We start from the raw sequence: 22,980 nt of genomic DNA on the forward strand, positions 1-22,980 counted from the left end.
ACTCGGCTTCCAGTTTAACCTCATGTAGGCTTGCCAGGCGCTGCGCCACCTGCTGGAGAAGCGAACGATCGGTAGCTGTCATGTCCACCAACTCCTTCAGCTGGGCCATCATCACCCGATTAGCTTCTTGCTGGACGGCGGTGGACTGTACCAGCGCTTTCACCACGTCCTCCATGCTCATGCTTGCAACGTGATGCCCGCGTTCTCCACCACAATGTGATAAAACACTCCGGGATCGCCTTTGCTGGGGTCAAAGGTCACGTGCGTTCAGCATAACACTCAGGCGCAGAGCTGGGATTCGGGTGTAACTGACTCTGGGTCAGGTTTATTAATGGTGAAAGCAATGCATAAAAGAAATAAAACATAAAACAAATCCTTGCCTGTCCGGCACTAACTAAACAAAGTACAACCTAACTACCAACTGGCGGGCTTCTCCCGTCCAGCCAAACCACAGTTGCAGTGGGCACTGCTTTCACTCACGTGTGTGTCTCTCACACAGACAGGCTCTCTGTGTTCCCAGGCTGAGACACTCACACAACCACCTTGCATCCTTTTATATCCACCTCCCATTATCCATTAGTAAGCAGGTGCGATACTGACCAGACTAGGCCACATAGGAAAGGAATCTGGGCGAGATATACCTGCCCTCATCCACTATTCCCACATGATTCTCACAGTACATAAAAATACATAATATACATTATACAGATTACCTGTGCTAATAGCTAACCAGAGGAGAGCTAACTAAGGAAGGTAATCTAGGACAGGGATAAATGTGGGAGCGTGATTACTCACCGACGATGTTGACGCAGGGGGAGAAGAGGGATGAGGTGTTTCCAGTCTGTAAGCCTGATAGGAAATGGCAGACTGGGCAGAAAAAAGGGGCTGGAATAGACCATGATGCCCTGTAAACTTACCCAGGATACATTGGGGATTGGAGGGAAATCAAGAATGAAAATGAAACTAAGATAGAATAACACTGTAGTTATTATTTTTGGCCACTAGATGGAGCCAAAACGGTGAACACCAGAATCTATGAAAAACTGAGCATTATCACTGAATTTATGTTATGAAAATAAACCGTTAAGAGTTATTAATTATGTCGGAGACAGAACATATACTTTATGTTACTATAGGGTCCCTGAAATGAGAGGGAAAATTACAGGATGGTCTACTGTAAAAAAAATCTTCCAAAACTTTTTATGGATTCAATTACCGTAGTCATCAATACAGTATTACGTGCTTTCTGTCACATGGCGGTGGTATATTACATTTAAAATTACTTCAAAAATGTTTTATGGATTCAATGATTCATCCATACACTGTAACGTGGTTCTTGTTAAATTTTTTGGCTATATTAAACTCTGAAAAAAAATCAAAACTTTTTATGGATTCAATGATTCATTCATACACTGTAAAGCAGTTCTTGTTACATTTCGCTGGTATATTAAACTACAAAAAAGCTTCCAAAACTTTTTATGGATTCAATGATTCATTCATACAGTTTAATGTGCTTTGGGTAAAATTTCAGTGGTTTAAAAAAAAATGTAAAACTGCTTGGCCTGGTACAGTTAATAAAATATTTTTGGTCAAAAATTGACTATAGTCATATATACTGTAGAACTTGCTCCGTGTGAAATTTTGTTGGTTTGAAATAAAAAAACAAAATTGGCCTGCTCGAGGTGTACACATTCTTAATATTTTAAGGAAGCTGTCCAGTTGTTGCCTTCAAGGGTGTATACATGACCCTGCTTGTAATTTTTGGCAGGCTTTGCATTGTGGAGAATTTTTATGAGTGAAGAAGTACCGCAACTATACTTTGCTCACAATATTTCAATGAGGTACTACTGTTTGTGCCTTGAAGGTTGTATGGATGACCCTACTTCTAATTTTGGGCAGGCTTTGCACTGTGCAGAATTTTTATGAGTGAAGAAGTACCGCAACTATACTTTGCTCACAATATTTCAATGAGGTAATACTGTTGGTGCCTTGAAGGTTGTATGGATGACCCTGCTTCTAATTTTGGGCAGGATTTGCATTTAGTGCATAGTGTTTATGAGTCCAGGAGTACCAGAGTAACACTACATGATAATTTGAACAGAATGTGTATAAGGCCTTCCTTTATGTCTAATACAGGGTGGCTCTGTGTACTAATTTTGGTATTTCTTGTTTCCTTTATTAATTACAATGACATTTCCAATTTTTTTTAACAAAATTCAATTTCAGTCTATTTAATTTATATATATTTTTAAATCCTTTTTAAGTGTATCTTTACATATAAGTCATTATGCAGGAAAACATTTTTCTTAACGTTTTCTTTCCTGTAAACTCCAATTTCTCGTGGGGTTGGAATTTTTTTTGTTACTCCTTAAAATGGAGTAAAAGTGTGACACCATTGTTCTCAGCAGGGATATGCGAGTCAGAGATGCTTCCAGGGGTCTACCCCATGCTGTTCTCCTTCCATTCAGCACTTTTTCCATCCATTTCAACATTTTCTCTGCTCCCACAGATCTCCTTGTAGAGTCTGCTGGAATAAAGCTCGGCTTTCCCACGGACACCCTTTATGCTCGTTACTCAAAACGGCAGGCGAGTATTAGGAATTGCTCAGTTCGATCATCTGACCATTTTAGTGCTCTCTTATCTCTAAAAATTAATTAAATGTTTTGAAAAATATTTTTTAAACAAAGGGAAAAATATGAACTTTTAAATTCCCTTTTTATACTTTTCCTAATTGAAAACTAAAAACATTAAAAATATTAATGTTTGACCTCTTTAAAATATCTAATAACATTTTTTTTAAATGGGGTACGTACCCCAAAATAAAATTTTAAAAAAAAAATTCAGATTAGCAAACAAAATAAAAAAAAACACACTCAAAAATGAAAAAAAAAGTTACCGGTCTCAGAAATTGGCGACTTTTTTTTTTCTTTTTTGCAACTTTCTAAAAAAAAATTTGTAACCACTAAATACATATTTCCAGGTCATTTTTTATCATAGAAATGGAACCTAAAAAATCACAGCAGAATTGCATTCCACTTGGAATATTTTTCCCATTTTTCAGCGCATATATTGTGAAATGAATGCTGTTATTCAAAATTTGAACCCGTCCCGCAATAAGGCCTCTTTCACACATCCGGTTTGTGCCGTCAGGCCCAACCGGCATGTGTGTAAAAAAACGGTTCCGTTTTTTTTTACCGCCGGATGCGTTTTTTTGTCATTGAGAAGCACATGCGCCGGATCGCGCCGCATGTGCTTCCGTTTGTTCCGGTTTTTACCGCATCCGGCTGAATTCCTCTGTCCGGCAGCCGGACAGGACGGGTGCTGCAGCGTTTTTTCGCCCGGCGAAAAAAGCCGGACATGGATGTATGCGGCCCTTCCGGCTCTGCGGGACAATGTTTCTCAATGGCACATTCCGGCCGCCGGATCAGGCTTCTATCTGATCCGGCCACCGCATGCACGGATATCTCTCTCTCTTTCATACCCCGGTCTCTCTCTCTCTCTTTCATACCCCGGTCTCTCTCTCCCTCTTTCATACCCCGTTCTCTCTCTCTTTCATACCCCGGTCTCTCTCTCTCTCTCTTTCATACCCCGGTCTCTCTCTCCCTCTTTCATAACCCTGTCTCTCTCTTTCATACCCCGGTCTCTCTCTCTTTCATACCCCGGTCTCTCTCTCTCTCTCTTTCATACCCCGTTCTCTCTCTCTTTCATACCCCGTTCTCTCTCTCTTTCATACCCCGTTCTCTCTCTTTCATACCCCGTTCTCTCTCTCTCTCTTTCATACCCCGTTCTCTCTCTCTTTCATACCCCGTTCTCTCTCTCTTTCATACCCCGTTCTCTCTCTCTCTCTTTCATACCCCGGTCTCTCTCCCTCTTTCATACCCCGTTCTCTCTCTCTTTCATACCCCGTTCTCTCTCTCTCTCTTTCATACCCCGGTCTCTCTCCCTCTTTCATACCCCGTTCTCTCTCTCTTTCATACCCCGTTCTCTCTCTCTCTCTCTTTCATACCCCATTCTCTCCCTCTTTCATACCCCGTTCTCTCTCTCTTTCATACCCCGTTCTCTCTCTCTCTCTTTCATACCCCGGTCTCTCTCCCTCTTTCATACCCCGTTCTCTCTCTCTTTCATACCCCGTTCTCTCTCTCTTTCATACCCCGTTCTCTCTCTCTTTCATACCCCGTTCTCTCTCTCTTTCATACCCCGTTCTCTCTCTCTCTCTTTCATACCCCGGTCTCTCTCCCTCTTTCATACCCCGTTCTCTCTCTCTTTCATACCCCGTTCTCTCTCTCTCTCTTTCATACCCCATTCTCTCCCTCTTTCATACCCCGTTCTCTCTCTCTTTCATACCCCGTTCTCTCTCTCTCTCTTTCATACCCCGGTCTCTCTCCCTCTTTCATACCCCGTTCTCTCTCTCTTTCATACCCCGTTCTCTCTCTCTTTCATACCCCGTTCTCTCTCTCTTTCATACCCCGGTCTCTCTCTCTCTCTCTTTCATACCCCGGTCTCTCTCTCCCTCTTTCATACCCCGTTCTCTCTCTCTTTCATACCCCGGTCTCTCTCTCTTTCATACCCCGGTCTCTCTCTCTCCCTCTTTCATACCCCGTTCTCTCTCTCTTTCATACCCCGTTCTCTCTCTCTTTCATACCCCGTTCTCTCTCTCTTTCATACCCCGGTCTCTCTCTCTCTCTCTTTCATACCCCGGTCTCTCTCTCCCTCTTTCATACCCCGTTCTCTCTCTCTTTCATACCCCGGTCTCTCTCTCTTTCATACCCCGGTCTCTCTCTCTCTTTCATACCCCATTCTCTCTCTCTTTCATACCCCGGTCTCTCTCTCTCTTTCATACCCCGGTCTCTCTGTCTCTTTCATACCCCGGTCTCTCTCTCTCTCTCTTTCATACCCCGTTCTCTCTCTCTTTCATACCCCGTTCTCTCTCTCTTTCATACCCCGTTCTCTCTCTCTTTCATACCCCGGTCTCTCTCTCTCTTTCATACCCCGGTCTCTCTCTCTCTTTCATACCCCGTTCTCTCTCCCTCTTTCATACCCAGTTCTCTCTCTCTTTCATACCCCGGTCTCTCTCTCTCTTTCATACCCCGGTCTCTCTCTCTTTCATACCCCGGTCTCTCTCTCTCTTTCATACCCCGGTCTCTCTCTCTCTTTCATACCCCGTTCTCTCTCTCTTTCATACCCCGGTCTCTCTCTCTCTCTTTCATACCCCGGTCTCTCCCTCTTTCATACCCCATTCTCTCTCTCTTTCATACCCCGGTCTCTCTCTCTCTTTCATACCCCGGTCTCTCTCTCTCTTTCATACCCCGGTCTCTCTCTCTCTTTCATACCCCGGTCTCTCTCTCTCTCTCTCTTTCATACCCCATTCTCTCTCTCTTTCATACCCCATTCTCTCTCTCTTTCATACCCCGGTCTCTCTCTCTTTCATACCCCGTTCTCTCTCTTTTTCATACCCCGGTCTCTCTCTCTCTTTCATACCCCGGCCTCTCTCTTTCATACCCCGGTCTCTCTCTCTTTCATACCCCGTTCACCGGCTCGTGGATCCTTTTCTTCCCCGGCGACTCCTTTGCAACATAGCCGTGTCAGGCACCGTAAGATGCGCCGCATATAGTTCCGGTCCCTCCGTTCACGGCTGGATCCGGCACTCCATCTTTTTGCCGCAGGGTTCCGGAATGCCACCGACGGACATGTGAAAGTAGCCTAAAAGAAAAAAGGGTATCGATGGAAATTTGAAAAAAGTTTACGTTTTTAAAAGAAGGGGGAGGGAAAAAAAAAACGAAAGAGCAAAAACAAAAAGTGGCAGCGGCGGAAACTCTCAGGATAAAAAAGGATATTTACTAGTGATTTTTGAAAAATTATTTAAAGGGGAAATGCTCTTCTCTGGTCTGTAAAATTGTGCTAGGTTTTAACCCTCGGTGTAGTCCGGGACGCTGAGGTTTCTGGTCATATAATACAAATTGCAGTGAACGGCAGGCCATTTATAAATCAATGCCCGGAGATTGTTACTGGCCACAGTTCAGCCGATGTCAGCAGATTCCGGGGGAGTGTAATAGAATTGGGCGCCATCCTTGTTGTGTCACCATTAGATAATACAGATTTGCTTTATTTGAAGACAATTCCGCTTGCGGAGATTTAGTTGCAAGACTAAAGTTAACTGCTGACGCTTCTCCTGGCGATGTACGGCCGCAGATCAAAGAAGCCTTTCACCCGGCAATTAATGAAGGCAGAAGCGGCTATACCTCACAAGGGAATTGCCTTAAAACCAAAAAAAAGATGTCCCACTTTAATTATTAGGCAATGGGTTTGAAACAAAGGGTCTTTTATGGGTGTCTTGGGGCTGGTCTCACAATATGGGATTCAAAGATTGGTAAGAACAGGGTGTCGTGGCTGTCCACAGAGTCTGAACAGCATACAAAACTTGAGCTGAATGCTGTTATGTGAGTGCAATAGCCATAATGGTTGTCACCCAACTTTTCACAGTACCTCTGTTATTCCTCCTGGAAACATATGAATAAAAAGAAAAATAAAGTTTATTGCCACTAGCTACTTACGTGTCTTGGCTCCTTCTCCTATGGCAGCCTACCATTGCTGTAGTCCACATCGAGCTTCTCTGAAATCATCATCCCAGGCAGGATCCAAGTGTTTCAGTATTTAGTAGCGTTGTTTCTTATTGCCTCAAGTTTGTAAGGAAATTTTGACAACTTTACTTTTCTGAGTTCCAACCATTTGTTTATCATTTCCTCTTCTTACTCCTGACTTCCAATCATTTCCAAGCGAAATCCACACTTACCATTTTGCAAGCAAGTTACCAACTCCTTGTAACTATTCTCAGCTTTGTCCCTGCAATCAAGGTAATGCATTGGATCCAAGTGCTTCAGTATTTAGTAGCGTTGATTCTTATTGCCTCAAGTTTGTAAGGAAATTTTGGCAACTTTACTTTTCTGAGTTCCAACCATTTGTTTATCATTACCTCTTCTACTCATGACTTGCATGGGACAACCAGAATCATTTACAAGGGAAATCCACACTTACCATTTTGCAAGCAAGTTACCAACTCCTCGTAACTATTCTCAGCTTTGTCCCTGTGATCAAGGTAATGCATTTCTTCAAACATATCTGCAGTTTGCTTTTACTTAAATGATTATATTACTAATATTAATCATTGCCTTGCTAGAAACCACCAGGCTGCATTTATTTCTCTCTTTCGTCACTGCTGTTAACTATTTTCATGCTGGAAGATACCAGATTGCATTTGCCTTCCTGCTACTTTGCTGCTGTTAAGCATTCCCTTGCTGGAAGATACTAAATTGCATTTGTCCTCCTGTTACATTGCTGCTGTTACATAATGCCCTGCTGGAAGATACCAGATTGCATATTATTCCCTGTTACATTGCTGCTTTTAGCTGTTGCCCTGCTGGAAGATACCAGCCTGTATTTACTTCTCTATTTTCTGATACTCACGATTGCCGTACTGAAAAATAGCAGACTGCATTTGTGCTTTCCTACTGGAAGATATCAGTTTTCGATACTGCGGCTATCCCTGTGTGAATACGAACACCTGGCTTTGTTATATGTGTGCTACCTGCACCATTCTCCATACCTTGCTGTCCTGATTTTCACCTAGAAAGTCTGGTTTCTTCCCACTTCCCAAAGACATACTGATAGGGAATTTATATTCTGTGTTTGAAAGGGGGCACATGTGGAATATGATGGCGCTATAAAAGGAAAAAAAAAATAATAAATTGACCCCTGGGAATGGTTACAGTTCGTTTGGGCATTGGGAGATGAGGTAGATTAGAAATCTTAAGAAGGAGAAACAGGAGTAGCATGAAGATAACTGAATGAAAAGTGGAGGTTTGGCTCCTAGATACAGCCGGAACATTCTTGATACCCTGTAAAGAGGAGCAGAGAGAAAGGTGAACTAAGCGGGTATGGCTAGTAGCCCAAGAAGATATAGTTGTGAGTTTGTGGGGACCATGAGAGAGCAAAGGTAAAGTTTTTGGGGGAGGCAACATGTGGGCCGGACGGTGGTGGTGCTGCGCTGAGGTGGACTGGAGTAGGATAGGAGAAGTAGAGGCTTCAAGTCATCTTGCTCTTTAACTCAATTGCTTCTTACATTGATTTAATAAGCATAAACATCATCATAAACATACATCATACAGAATCTTGTGTCCACCTACATCCTTAAAGGCATATTATCACTTTCATAGATGGATATTTTAGATAGTGCTTGTTCAAACAAACATTTTTGCAATTTACTGCTTACCAAAATTTTCGGCCGTTCCTGAGATATTAACACTTTTCTTTTGCTAACAACTTGTTGCCTAGGAGACCGACCACTGCTGCTGTTTAGCCTGTAAGCACTACTCTGAAGCTGGTATGGGTTAAGATGTAACAGCGTGCTCCAATGATCCCAGGCAAACTGTACTTACAAGCTCAAAAGAAAAGAGCTTGTAAGCAGAGCACCTATTCTGCTGTCTAGCAGCGGTGGTCGGTCTCCAAGGCAATGAGCTGTAAGCAAAAGAAAACTGTTCATATCTCAAGAACGGCTGACATTTTTAATAAGCAGTAAATTGAAAATTTGCTTGTCTTTACAAGCACTATCCAACAATACCCATCTTTAATAAGCGTGTTTCGCTCCACATGTCTCCAGTTATGCGGCATTCGTATCATCATACCGTGATGAAGATATTAGAAATACATAAAATGATGGAAGCAATGGTATCATTTGGTTCTGAGGGGATAATACAGTCCCATCATGATGATTTCTTACATATATTCATATGAAAATGGTGAAATCTATAATTCCTGCTCAGCACAGAGAAATGTCATGCAGAGTCCTGTTTCAATAATGGCCGCTAACACTATTGACTGTGGCTTGTTTATCCCGCCGAGCCTCCGCTGATAGATTGCATTGTGTTCCCTTGCAGTGTAATTGGATTTTACAAAGGGATAAATCACACAGCGTATCCGCGGAGCATGCATGCGGCTTCTCCAAGGCGAGCTCTTTAATGGTAATGTGAATTAGTCACCTTATCGCAAGAGCTATGGATTTTGAAGATGTCCAACTATCCCGCCATTAAATCAACCATATGCAAGTCTAGCTGCTGATGGGGAACTGCAAGTCCCAGCATTTAGTGCTGTTGGCCAGTGCTTTGACCAGTTGTCCATATAGTCACCCAAAATAAATATTGCACAGCACCCATGCGTGTGTGTAGCGTCAGACCACTGTGGCTGATTGAGAGGTTCCTAAAAGTTTACCAGTGCCTGAGGCAAGACAAGTGCTCCTAACTCAGGTACGATGCCCCCTTTATACAAATAATGCCCCTTACAAAAAATAGTGTCGTCACTTTAAATAGTGATGATGCCCTCTCCAAAAAGTAAGAGTGCCACCTCTGTGCCAGCACGTAAGACAAGTGTTCTGGCCCTAACTCAGGTGTAATGCCCCCCTAAGTGCCTACTTTTAAAAAAATAATGCCCCTTTAGAAAGTATTACTGTTACCTTAAATAGTGATGATGACAACTGGATGCCATCTCTAAAAGTAATAGTGCCATCTTTGTGCCAACCACCACAAAAAAAGTGTACACTAACCAAATCCGACAAAGGACTGTCCGCCGGCACAGGCAGTGTAATGTACAAATATCATTGTGCCACCTGCTCCGGGACATTGATGTCTTGTAGGATTTCGGCAGCCTACAGGACAGAGAGTGGTGGAACGTACAGGACAGAGAGTGGTGGAGTCTATGTAACAAGGAGGCACGGGGTGGTAGTCATGGGTGAGTCCACTAGATCACAGTCAGTGAGCACCCCGGCCAATTGCACATGAAAAGACAGTTCAAGTTCCAGCTCTATGGCACAGTTGGTTACCTCTTGCATATGGTTACACTCCATACTGGACTGGCGTCATCTGGATGCACCACATGTCACACTTCAGTTCCAACAGTGGCAAAACATTAAAGGGAACCTGTCACCCCCCCCAGGGCCTTTTTAAGTAAAAGTTTATTAAGTATTAAGTTTATTATCCGTAAGAATGCTGAAATAAAGAATTTTATAAATTGCCCGCCATACCTCTATTGTGTCATGGAGGTATGTTTTCTCCCCCTGTGTCAACCGCCTCTCAGCCGTCCATCATCCCCCTCTTGCTTCTGTACGCTGCCTCCTCTGTTCCTCATTGCGTGACCGGCGCCTGCGCTCTGCAAACATTTCTCGGGCATGCGCCAGGCGCGCTGCCCATGAACTTACATCAGGTGATGTAGTGATATCGCACCTGCGTGTAGTGGAGGCCCCAGATCCCACCTCGCAGTGTGTTATGATGCATTCACAATGCAGGGCTGGGAATCTGGCGCCTGCGCAGTGAGGAACTCTGCGCCTGTCCCCATCTCCCTCCTCTTCTTTCCTCCACTGTAATACGACGGCACTCGGTTGCGTCTTAATGAGCTAAAGTGCCGACGTATTAGCCTCATTCAGAGAACACCGCTCCATACACTGATGCAGCAGCCACCGTTGTACTACGCGATACCCGACCTCTGTGAACTGATGTAACCTAAGGGGCATTAGTGAGGTTACATCAGTTCAAAACCACCTGGGTCTCACAGAGTACCATGACCATCAGTCTGGCAATCTGCGTGACCCGGCGGAATCATTGAGTACACCAGACTGCCGGACTGCGCTACTGCCATGTCACGCAGAGCACAGTCCAGCAGTCCAACCTACTCCAGCGATTCCGCCGGGTCTTGAGGACTGCGCTCTGCCTGACCCAGCGACTGTAAAGCCCAGTGACCTTAAGGGTGCCTTTAAAGGTGTTTCCGTTCAAAACCGATAAGTCTGCAGTCACTCTGTGTGACTGCAGACTTATGAATCCCCCAGCACTGCGGGGATTCACCAGTTTCAGGCCTGGGAATGGAGGGTATATATTAGTAAAAAATAACCCAAGCCAGTGGGTGCGGCCTCGCTCCACACAAGTTTGAGAGAGAGGCTGCACTCTTGTTCCCGGGTCTGAAACCAGCAAATCCCTGCAGCGCACAGTGCGTGTGCTGGGGGGGATTCATAAGTCTGCAGTCACACAAAGTGACTTATCGGCTTTGATCGAACATTTCATTTAAGTGAGACTTTAAGGTTATGGGAGTTCCCAGCTGCTCGGATACCTGAAGACTGAACTCTGATAACCTTAGTTCACAGCTTCCAAGTGTCCCAGCAGCTGAGAACTCCAGTAACCTTAAAGCTTCCCTTAAAGTCTAATTTATGGTTTCTGGGCCTCACAGCTGCCAGAAGACCTGGTAGCTGTGAACTCTGATAACCTTAGTTCACAGCTTCCAAGTGTCCCAGCAGCTGAGAACTCCAGTAACCTTAAAGTTTCCCTTAAAGGCTAATTTATGGTTTCTGGGCCTCACAGCTGCCAGGAGACCTGGTGGCTGTGAACTCTGATAACCTTAGTTCACAGCTTCCAAGTGTCCCAGCAGCTGAGAACTCCAGTAACCTTAAAGTTTCCCTTAAAGGCTAATTTATGGTTTCTGGGCCTCACAGCTGCCAGGAGACCTGGTGGCTGTGAACTCTGATAACCTTAGTTCACAGCTTCCAAGTGTCCCAGCAGCTGAGAACTCCAGTAACCTTAAAGTTTCCCTTAAAGGCTAATTTATGGTTTCTGGGCCTCACAGCTGCCAGGAGACCTGGTGGCTGTGAACTCTAGTAACCATAGGATGCAGTAAAATCAAGGCAAGAGTTTCACGTAAAAACGCAACAAAAAGGCATCTATTGTGGTGCAGTAAGAAAAGCACAATGTGTGAACATACTCTGACTTGGCTATATCAGTGCAGGGGAGAGGATAATCGACAGTAGTACTCCTCCGGCACTACTTTTCTCCAGGATAAAAAATAAGCCTGGCCAAGAAAATCCAATGCACTTTGGGGTAAAGGAAAAAAAAAAAAAAGAAGAAAAATGATAAAACTAGTGATGGCTATATTACAGCATCTCACTAGTTATTACCAGAAAAGTGTGATAGATACGACTCAGGTAATGGCTTCTAGATTACTTTAGATCAATGGCGTGCCCTTTGACCTTACATCACAGAGAAATCTCGACATAAATATATTGATTTTAAACCTCCAGAGCTGACGTCTAATCGAGCGAATAGCTTATGAACGGTGCTCTGTGTCCTACAGATGTGGTAGAGCTGGGTTTGTAATGTGGTACAACCCATGATAAATCTCACCTGTGATCTTACATAGGACTGCGGATAAACCCATTGCTGATCTTAACTCATGATGGACGATTAAAGTGCGCTCCAAGATATGCAATGACTATAACAGCTCTGCTACATCATTACATACATTGTATGATAGCCATTACAAGCATTATAGATGAAGACTATGTGTTCTTGTCGATTATATATACTTTTTCTTCCCTTTACTACATCCCGGCTTCACACCTGCTATTATCTAGGCGGTACTTACAATACCGTTCATCCTGCTCTTCCTGGTTCATGAATAGACAGAGATCGTAATAGGCAAGAAAGAGAAGGCTAGGATGGCTCTTTCCATAAAAATGCATTTTTTTGCAAGCTTGCAAGCTGGATAATGAAAAATGTTATAGCGTCTCCTGTTGGCTGCCTTGCAATACTGTTCATCCTGATCTTCCTGGTTCATGAATAGCCAAGGATGAAAGTAGGTGAGAAAGACAAGGATAGGATGGCTGTTTCCATAATAATGCATTCTCAAGTCTTTCGGAAACTGAATAATAAACCCAATGAGCAATGTTATAGCGGCTCCTGGTGGCTGCCTTGAAGTACTGTTCATCCTGATCTCCCTGGTTCTTGGCGCAATAGTGATAAATGACACTAATATAGGCACCTGCAGTAGTGAAGATGGAGAAAACTAGGATATCTCCAAGCACGCCAAAATACTCGGAGGACACCTGAGCATGCTCGGGAAAACTCAAGCAACGAGTATACTCGCTCATCACTAGTTGGTTGGTCTTCTATATCTGGGTCAGTAACAGATGTAATCTTCCTTTTGAACTACAACCAACCATTGGTAAGAAGCATTGTGTGCAATCGAGGTTATTTATTAGCTGGTTTCCAGCCTTTTTGGGAAGTTGAAGAGAGCAAGTAGAGTGAACAGGAGCTACAGAGGGAAGAATACATCTGTGACTGACCCAGATATAGAAGACCAACCAAACATTAGTAAAAAGAAGGAACGTGTGCAGTCGAGGTTATTTATGAGCTGTTTTCCAGCCACTATGGCCAGTTGAAGAGAGAATGTAGAATGAACAGGAGCTACAGAGGGAAGATTACATCTGTGACTGACCCAGATATAGAAGACCAACCAAACATTAGTAAAAAGAAGGAACGTGTGCAGTCGAGGTTATTTATGAGCTGTTTTCCAGCCACTATGGCCAGTTGAAGAGAGCATGTAGAGAGAACAGGCGCTACAAAGGGAAGATTACATCTGTGACTGACCAAGATATAGAAGACCAACCAATCAATAGTAATAAGGATTGTGTAAGTCTAGGTTATTTATGAGCTGGTCTCTTGGCAGTTGAAGAGAGCATGTAGCGTGAACAGGAGTTTCTTCTGTCACTTTCAAGACATAGCAGACCAGCTGCCCATAAGTAGAAGAGACATCAACTACCCTGAAAAAAGTGTTCACCACATGAAGTAGGAGAGAGATAATGCCAGGTGGTCAAAACTGAAGCCCAGGAGAGCATGGTGCTGTGGGTGGGAAGAAAGTTCCTTCTGATATAGGGGCCTCTGGTTCAGATTAGATTGTGCGGAGTTCTGCCAGGAGAGGACTGAGAGATTTGGAGTGAGAGTGAAAGTGGTTTTCTCAAAGTTCTGTCCATCCTGGTTCATGAATAGAATACCAGAAGTGCAGTTATCACTGACACACAATGTAAGTATATCAGTAAAGGTTTATATTCCTTTCACAGCCCATAAAAATCTGGATGACGCAAAGTAGACGCCATCATCTGTAAACTGGTTCAGATATGGCGAGATGTAGTATTATTTATATGGAATAGATGCATTTCCCATTCTTGAAAAGTCACATCCAGACTAGAAGCGGCGGAGGTGTGCGGCTCCCATCATATCACCTTCATGCTGATCTGCTAAATTGAAATGGATTTTGTTCTCTTAGGCCCGGAATCGAGGTGGCGGCTGGCACCGTCCCGGCTAATCTGTCTATCTTCTATGACCTTCCTCAAGGTAAATTATACAGAAGGTGATTGTTTCCCTGTTTCCCAGTGTAATCACCAGGCTCTCAGACCTCACAACACAGCGTGCCAGGATACACAAATTGTGCTAATAACATCTATGATCACTGGAAGTCTGAAGGAGCGGAGAATAGATGTGGTCCGAGTGGGTGGCACACTGCCTCTCCTACCCTATATGCAGGGCATAAGCCGGGTAACATCATCATTAGGAGCATTGTGCGGCACACTGCCTCTCCTACCCTATATGCAGGGCATAAGCCGGGTAACATCATCATTAGGAGCATTGTGTGGCACACTGCCTCTCCTACCCTATATGCAGGGCATAAGCCGGGTAACATCATCATTAGGAGCATTGTGTGGCACACTGCCTCTCCTACACTATATGCAGGGCGTAAGCCGGGTAACATCATCATTAGGGGCATTGTGCAGCACACTGCCTCTCCTGCACTATATGCAGGGCGTAAGCCGGGTAACATCATCATTAGGGTCATTGTGCGGCACACTGCCTCTCCTACACTATATGCAGGGCGTAAGCCGGGTAATATCATCATTAGGGTCATTGTGCGGCACACTGCCTCTCCTACCCTATATGCAGGGCATAAGCCGGGTAACATCATCATTAGGAGCATTGTGCGGCACACTGCCTCTCCTACCCTATATGCAGGGCATAAGCCGGGTACCATCATCATTAGGAGCATTGTGTGGCACACTGCCTCTCCTACCCTATATGCAGGGCATAAGCCGGGTAACATCATCATTAGGAGCATTGTGTGGCACACTGCCTCTCCTACACTATATGCAGGGCGTAAGCCGGGTAACATCATCATTAGGGGCATTGTGCAGCACACTGCCTCTCCTGCACTATATGCAGGGCGTAAGCCGGGTAACATCATCATTAGGGTCATTGTGCGGCACACTGCCTCTCCTACACTATATGCAGGGCGTAAGCCGGGTAATATCATCATTAGGGTCATTGTGCGGCACACTGCCTCTCCTGCACTATATGCAGGGCGTAAGCCGGGTAACATCATCATTAGGGTCATTGTGCGGCACACTGCCTCTCCTACACTATATGCAGGGCATAAGCCGGGTAACATCATCATTAGGGTCATTGTGCGGCACACTGCCTCTCCTGCACTATATGCAGGGCGTAAGCCGGGTAACATCATCATTAGGGTCATTGTGCGGCACACTGCCTCTCCTACACTATATGCAGGGCGTAAGCCGGGTAACATCATCATTAGGGTCATTGTGCGGCACACTGCCTCTCCTACACTATATGCAGGGCGTAAGCCGGGTAACATCATCATTAGGGTCATTGTGCGGCACACTGCCTCTCCTGCACTATATGCAGGGCGTAAGCCGGGTAACATCATCATTAGGGTCATTGTGCGGCACACTGCCTCTCCTACACTATATGCAGGGCGTAAGCCGGGTAACATCATCATTAGGGTCATTGTGCGGCACACTGCCTCTCCTGCACTATATGCAGGGCGTAAGCCGGGTAACATCATCATTAGGGTCATTGTGCGGCACACTGCCTCTCCTGCACTATATGCAGGGCGTAAGCCGGGTAACATCATCATTAGGGTCATTGTGCGGCACACTGCCTCTCCTGCACTATATGCAGGGCGTAAGCCGGGTAACATCATCATTAGGGGCATTGTGCAGCACACTGCCTCTCCTGCACTATATGCAGGGCGTAAGCCGGGTAACATCATCATTAGGGTCATTGTGCGGCACACTGCCTCTCCTACACTATATGCAGGGCGTAAGCCGGTTAACATCATCATTAGGGTCATTGTGCGGCACACTGCCTCTCCTGCACTATATGCAGGGCGTAAGCCGGGTAACATCATCATTAGGGTCATTGTGCGGCACACTGCCTCTCCTGCACTATATGCAGGGCGTAAGCCGGGTAACATCATCATTAGGGTCATTGTGCGGCACACTGCCTCTCCTACACTATATGCAGGGCGTAAGCCGGGTAACATCATCATTAGGAGCATTGTGTGGCACACTGCCTCTCCTACCCTATATGCAGGGCGTAAGCCGGGTAACATCATCATTAGGAGCATTGTGTGGCACACTGCCTCTCCTACCCTATATGCAGGGCATAAGCCGGGTAACATCATCATTAGGAGCATTGTGTGGCACACTGCCTCTCCTACACTATATGCAGGGCGTAAGCCGGGTAACATCATCATTAGGAGCATTGTGCGGCACACTGCCTCTCCTACCCTATATGCAGGGCATAAGCCGGGTAACATCATCATTAGGAGCATTGTGCGGCACACTGCCTCTCCTACACTATATGCAGGGCGTAAGCCGGGTAACATCATCATTAGGGTCATTGTGCAGCACACTGCCTCTCCTACACTATATGCAGGGCGTAAGCCGGGTAACATCATCATTAGGGTCATTGTGCGGCACACTGCCTCTCCTACACTATATGCAGGGCGTAAGCCGGGTAACATCATCATTAGGGGCATTGTGTGGCACACTGCCTCTCCTGCACTATATGCAGGGCGTAAGCCGGATAACATCATCATTAGGGTCATTGTGTGGCACACTGTCTCTCCTGCACTATATGCAGGGCGTAAGCCGGGTAACATCATCATTAGGGTCATTGTGCGGCACACTGCCTCTCCTGCACTATATGCAGGGCGTAAGCCGGGTAACATCATCATTAGGAGCATTGTGTGGCACACTGCCTCTCCTACCCTATATGCAGGGCATAAGCCGGGTAACATCATCATTAGGAGCATTGTGTGGCACACTGCCTCTCCTACACTATATGCAGGGCGTAAGCCGGGTAACATCATCATTAGGGGCATTGTGCAGCACACTGCCTCTCCTGCACTATATGCAGGGCGTAAGCCGGGTAACATCATCATTAGGGTCATTGTGCGGCACACTGCCTCTCCTACACTATATGCAGGGCGTAAGCCGGGTAACATCATCATTAGGGTCATTGTGCGGCACACTGCCTCTCCTGCACTATATGCAGGGCGTAAGCCGGGTAACATCATCATTAGGGTCATTGTGCGGCACACTGCCTCTCCTGCACTATATGCAGGGCGTAAGCCGGGTAACATCATCATTAGGGTCATTGTGCGGCACACTGCCTCTCCTACACTATATGCAGGGCGTAAGCCGGGTAACATCATCATTAGGGGCATTGTGCAGCACACTGCCTCTCCTGCACTATATGCAGGGCGTAAGCCGGGTAACATCATCATTAGGGTCATTGTGCGGCACACTGCCTCTCCTACACTATATGCAGGGCGTAAGCCGGGTAACATCATCATTAGGGTCATTGTGCGGCACACTGCCTCTCCTGCACTATATGCAGGGCGTAAGCCGGATAACATCATCATTAGGGTCATTGTGTGGCACACTGTCTCTCCTGCACTATATGCAGGGCGTAAGCCGGGTAACATCATCATTAGGGTCATTGTGCAGCACACTGCCTCTCCTGCACTATATGCAGGGCGTAAGCCGGGTAACATCATCATTAGGAGCATTGTGTGGCACACTGCCTCTCCTACACTATATGCAGGGCGTAAGCCGGGTAACATCATCATTAGGAGCATTGTGTGGCAGGAAATACTCCAGAATTCTAAAAGATAAAGATTCAGGCTTTATAAATAACAAATAGGAATGGATGTAGGAGCAGTGCCCGGGTACATGGGGCATGTGTGGCTGGCACAGTTCATATAGAGTAATCTGCGGTTGGCACATTAATATGGAGGTTACTATTAATAGCACACTAATGTAAAATTATTGTTAGTGACATGATATGGGGACATCTGTGAATACTACACTAATATGGAGGGATCTAATGGAGGCACATGGGGGCACTAGCAACTGGCACTGAAATGGAGCTTTTAGCAGTGGAAAAAATTTTATGGAGCTACCTGTGGCTGATACACTAATATGGGGATATCTGTTACAAATACACAAATATTGAGGGCATTTTTGGCTGGTACACTAATATAGAGAGCATCTGTGGCTGATACATTAATATAGGGGGCATCTGTGGATAGTCACTAATATAGGGAGCATCTCTGGCTAGTACACTAATATAGGGATATCTGTGGCTGCTACACTAATATAGGAATTTCTGTGGCTGGTACACATTAATATATGGGACATCCTTAGCTGGTACACTAATATAGAGATATATGTGGCTGGTACAGTAATATAAAGGACATCTGTGGTGTTGCACTAATATAGGGGGCATCTGTGGTTGAAGCACTTAGGCTAGTTTAAACTAGCGTATAGAGGAGCTGCGGAGGGATGCAGACTTCCTCTGTGAAGCTCCGCCCACTGCCCTGCCTCCTCTGTTCAGCTTTGCCTATTTCGGCAGGCGGCCTGCATACCCTATCTTTAGCATTGGGTACGCAGGCCATGCCGATGTATGCGGATGCCTCCGCATGCATCGTTTTGACAGTGCAGCGACCGCAATGAAATCCAACACATTGCGTTCGGCGCAGTTCGCCGTCGCACCATCAAAACGATGCATGCGGAGGCATCGGCATGGCCTGCGTACCCAATGCTAAAGATAGGGTACGCAGGCCACATGCCAACGTAGGCAGAGCTGAACAGAGGAGGCACGGCAGTGGGCGGAGCTTCACGGAGGAAGTTCGAATCCCTCCGCAGCTCCTCCATACGTTAGTGTGAAACTAGCCTATCATAGGGAGCATCTGTGGCTAGTACACTAATATAGGGAGCATCTGTGGCTAGTACACTAATATAGGGATAACTGTGGCTGGTACATTAATATAGGGGGCAACTGTGGATAGTACACTAATTAATACAGGGAGCATACGTGGCTGGTACAGTAATATAAATTACATCTGTGTATGTTACACTAATATAGGGGACATCTGTGGTTGATACAGTAATATAGGGAGCATCTGTGGATAGGTACCCTAATATAGAGAGCATCTGTGGCTAGTACACTAATATAGGGATATCTGTGGCTGGTAGATTAATATAGGGGGCAACTGTGGATATTACACTAATACAGGGAGCATATGTGGCTGGTACAGTAATATAAGGGACATCTGTGGCTGTTACACTAATATAGGGGACATCTGTGGCTGATACATTAATATAGGGAGCATCTGTGGCTAGTACCCTAATATAGGGAGCATCTCTGGCTGATACACTAATATAGGAATATCTGACTGGTACACTAATATAGGGAGCATCTGTGGATAGGTACCCTAATATAGGGAGCATCTGTGGCTGGTACCCTAATATAGGGAGCATCTGTGGCTAGTACACTAATATAGGGATATCTGTGGCTGGTACATTAATATAGGGGGCAACTGTGGATATTACACTAATACAGGGAGCATATGTGGCTGGTACAGTAATATAAGGGACATCTGTGGCTGTTACACTAATATAGGGGACATCTGTGGCTGATACATTAATATAGGGAGCATCTGTGGCTAGTACCCTAATATAGGGAGCATCTCTGGCTGATACACTAATATAGGAATATCTGACTGGTACACTAATATAGGGAGCATCTGTGGATAGGTACCCTAATATAGGGAGCATCTGTGGCTGGTACCCTAATATAGGGAGCATCTGTGGCTAGTACACTAATATAGGGATATCTGTGGCTGGTACATTAATATAGGGGGCAACTGTGGATAGTACACTAATACAGGGAGCATATGTGGCTGGTACAGTAATATAAGGGACATCTGTGGCTGTTACACTAATATAGGGGACATCTGTGGCTGATACATTAATATAGGGAGCATCTGTGGCTAGTCACTAATATAGGGAGCATCTCTGACTGATACACTAATATAGGGAGAATCTGTGGGTGGTATACTACTACGGGGGGGAATCAAGACCCTACACAAATATGCTGACATTTGTAGTTGAAGATAGTTTTGCACCTGTGGTGCATATTGCTGTGGGCACATGTGTGGTAGGCACACCCATGAAGGCATATGTGGGTAGCACAGAAAATCAGGGCATCTGTGATTTCAAGCTTATTATAGGGTATCCATCGCTCGTGCACTGTAATGGGGGCTGTGGTGGTCTTGTGGCCAAATTACTGCAGGATGAATAATATGGACACCTAGTACGATGCTCCCTGCTACAAACTTTCTAAGACGTGGTATCCAGCTACTATGGAGGCATCGGTGTTGGGCACACGAAGGGTGTATCTTCAGGTTCACAGTAAACATGGGGGAGCGTCTGGTGTCAGGTCCCTTTAAATACACTATATCCATAGAAAGCCGGATTTATCTGTGTATTATATTGGTCTTTATGGTCCTGGCAGCTTTTCCACCTCGGAGAACGCCGCTAATCCACGAGGTCTTTGTAGGTTTGCACCTTTCCGATATGTCCCAGCACTTAGGATCCTCCGCATGAAACTTTAATGTTGCTGTCAGAACAACCAGATAAAAGAAGTCAGAGAGCAACACAAAAAAAAAGACATCAAAGCAAGATGGATTCTGTTTGTTCCAACCTCATAACTGGTTTCCAGTACAGACGACATTGTCAGAACAACCTTTAATCCAGTTCAATCGGGGGGTCGGATGTGACTCGTCCTCCGGCGTCCGCTTCATTCTCATTATCGCCATTTCTTTGCACTTTCTCGATTTTCTGCATTTTTATGCTGAGCCGGAATATATAAATCCGCGGTTAGGTAAAATGGCAATATTAAATGCAGAGGCTTCAGACGGGTCCGACCTTATATAATCGCTCGGTTTTGATGTTTCCTTAGGTGAGGGCAGTGCTAATACTTGGTTTTGTGCCGGTTTGTGCTGCCGACATTCGCCTTTTTTTATCCGCCGGAGATACAAGAATCTGAGCTGTATCCCAGTGCTCAGGTATGATGGATACAAGAACGCAGCAGTCACGTCTCTACAAATCGCAGACATCACTGAGATACACGCCAGGAAGACGAGCTACACATTCTCGAAAGGAAAAAAAAATCCTACAGATCTAGGAGAGCTCAAGTGGTCCAAGAGTCTGCCATCATATCTTAAAGGGCTTTTTATTCCATCATCATAAATTTGGTGAATTTGCAAAGTGCTTAGAAAAACAAGCAACTTTCCAATTTACCTCTTGTTAAAAATCCTTTCCGCTTTCAGGAAAAAAAGAGATTTATAATCCAATAGTTTACTGCTTGTTCCCTAGTTACCGGCCACCGCTGCATTCTATCAGAAGTGGCTGGTCCCTTAACTGCCAGAGTCTAGAGGAACTGGAGAGAAGACAGGCTGGTATGTATCATCTGTGCAGTGTGTGTGCATATAACCATGTGTATGTGTTTGCTGTGTGGGTATAACCATGTGTATATGCAGTGTGTATGATGACATCATATTTGAATAAATGTTGATTTTTTGGGGTTCAAAAATAAATATGGGTTGTTTTTTATGGAAAAAAAAAAAAGACATCCCCTGAAAATAAGCCCTAACCCATCTTTGGGGTAAAAAAAATGAAATTAGACCTTGTCTTATTTTGGTGGAAACACAGTGTTTGAGGTAGCAATCCTAAGTGAATATTGACCCTTTAAAGAGCATTGCCGCATAACTTAGGATTTAAAGTCACCTCAACCAACACCGGAGCTGCTGCAACCCCCCAACCTACTGTCTCCTTCCCCACCATCCTGTAGCATGTAAGCCCGAAAGGCCAGGGTCCTCTCCCCTCTGTACCAGTCTGTCATTGTAAGTTTGTTTACTGTAAGTGATATCTGTAATTTGTATGTAACCCCCCCTCTCATATACAGCACCATGGAACCAATGGTGCTATATAAATAAATAATAATAATAATAATAATAATAATAATAATAAAGTCAAACCAGCTGTCATGGTTCCACAGATCAGTGAATTAGAGATATAGTGACTGACAGCTCAGTCATCCAATCTGGTACAGGTGCATGCTGAAGCTGTCAGTACTTTGACAACTCAGTCATCCAGTCTGGTGCAGGTGCGTACTAAGTTGTCAGTGTATTGATTGCCAGTTTGGCCATCCAATCTGAGACTGGGAGGTGCTGGCTGTCTCCAGGTGTTCATCGTCCCAGGTGATTGCCAGACTTAACAGGGCTGTTACTCCCAGATCTCTGCGAGACGTACAGTCATTACTGTGTGGTTTGTCTCTCTGTGCCTTACATACTGTTTGTTGATATTTTGTTGCCTGACCTTAGCCCTTGTTCTGACCTTCCGTCTGTTTAAATCTTTTCGCTCTGATATACTATCCTCCTGGTATTCTGATCTCAAACCAATACCTGACTACGCCTTTGTCTCTTCCTTCTGCTTATGATGTACCTTCCTGGCTTTTGCCCTCGGACACCCTGACTATCCCATCACACCAACATCTTCTCCAAAAGGAAAATATTAGAACTCCATTTGCAAACAGCTGCTTCAGGATTCTTGCCTCTCATCAGTGCATTACAGGAGACTGGTTAACATGATCAGCCTTTGACAGAGGTCTGGAGGGGTAAAGTTTCCCCTTGTGGTTTAAGGAGACTTATAGGTTTGGCAATGCTCCATTTGGATGCTTTATATTGTCAATATTGACTTCTAGAAGTGCATCCTTCAATAGGTGGCACGAGAGAATGCGCCATTGTTTCTCTTTGTAGTGATGTCTCTTCATAGAGGACGAGGGCTTGAACTCTGCTGAAACATTTCGGAAGAAACAATCCTATAAGTCATTATTGACCCTTTAACAAGCCTGGCAATGTGACTTAGAATAAAAGCCAAACCACAATCTCATTTTTCAGACATGGTGTTTC

The 22,980-nt window shown here is 44.9% G+C and overlaps 1 long non-coding RNA gene across 2 annotated transcripts in view; it reads left to right on the forward strand.

Annotated features, from left to right (window-relative positions):
- LOC141096522 (uncharacterized) overlaps positions 1-22,980 on the forward strand; it is a 189,674-nt gene that overhangs the window by 75,380 nt on the left and 91,314 nt on the right. Inside the window, exon 2 of one of the 2 annotated variants that reach the window (XR_012233703.1) lies at positions 14,131-14,198. The exons of the other annotated variant lie outside the window; for it this stretch is intronic. This is a non-coding gene — a long non-coding RNA (uncharacterized lncRNA). The remainder of the gene's footprint in view (positions 1-14,130; positions 14,199-22,980) is intronic. 2 annotated transcript variants of the gene reach the window in all.

Source organism: Dendrobates tinctorius, unplaced genomic scaffold (assembly GCF_039654945.1).
Source record: "Dendrobates tinctorius isolate UK_male_01 unplaced genomic scaffold, ASM3965494v1 ptg000009l, whole genome shotgun sequence".
Taxonomy (NCBI): Eukaryota; Metazoa; Chordata; class Amphibia; order Anura; family Dendrobatidae; genus Dendrobates; species Dendrobates tinctorius.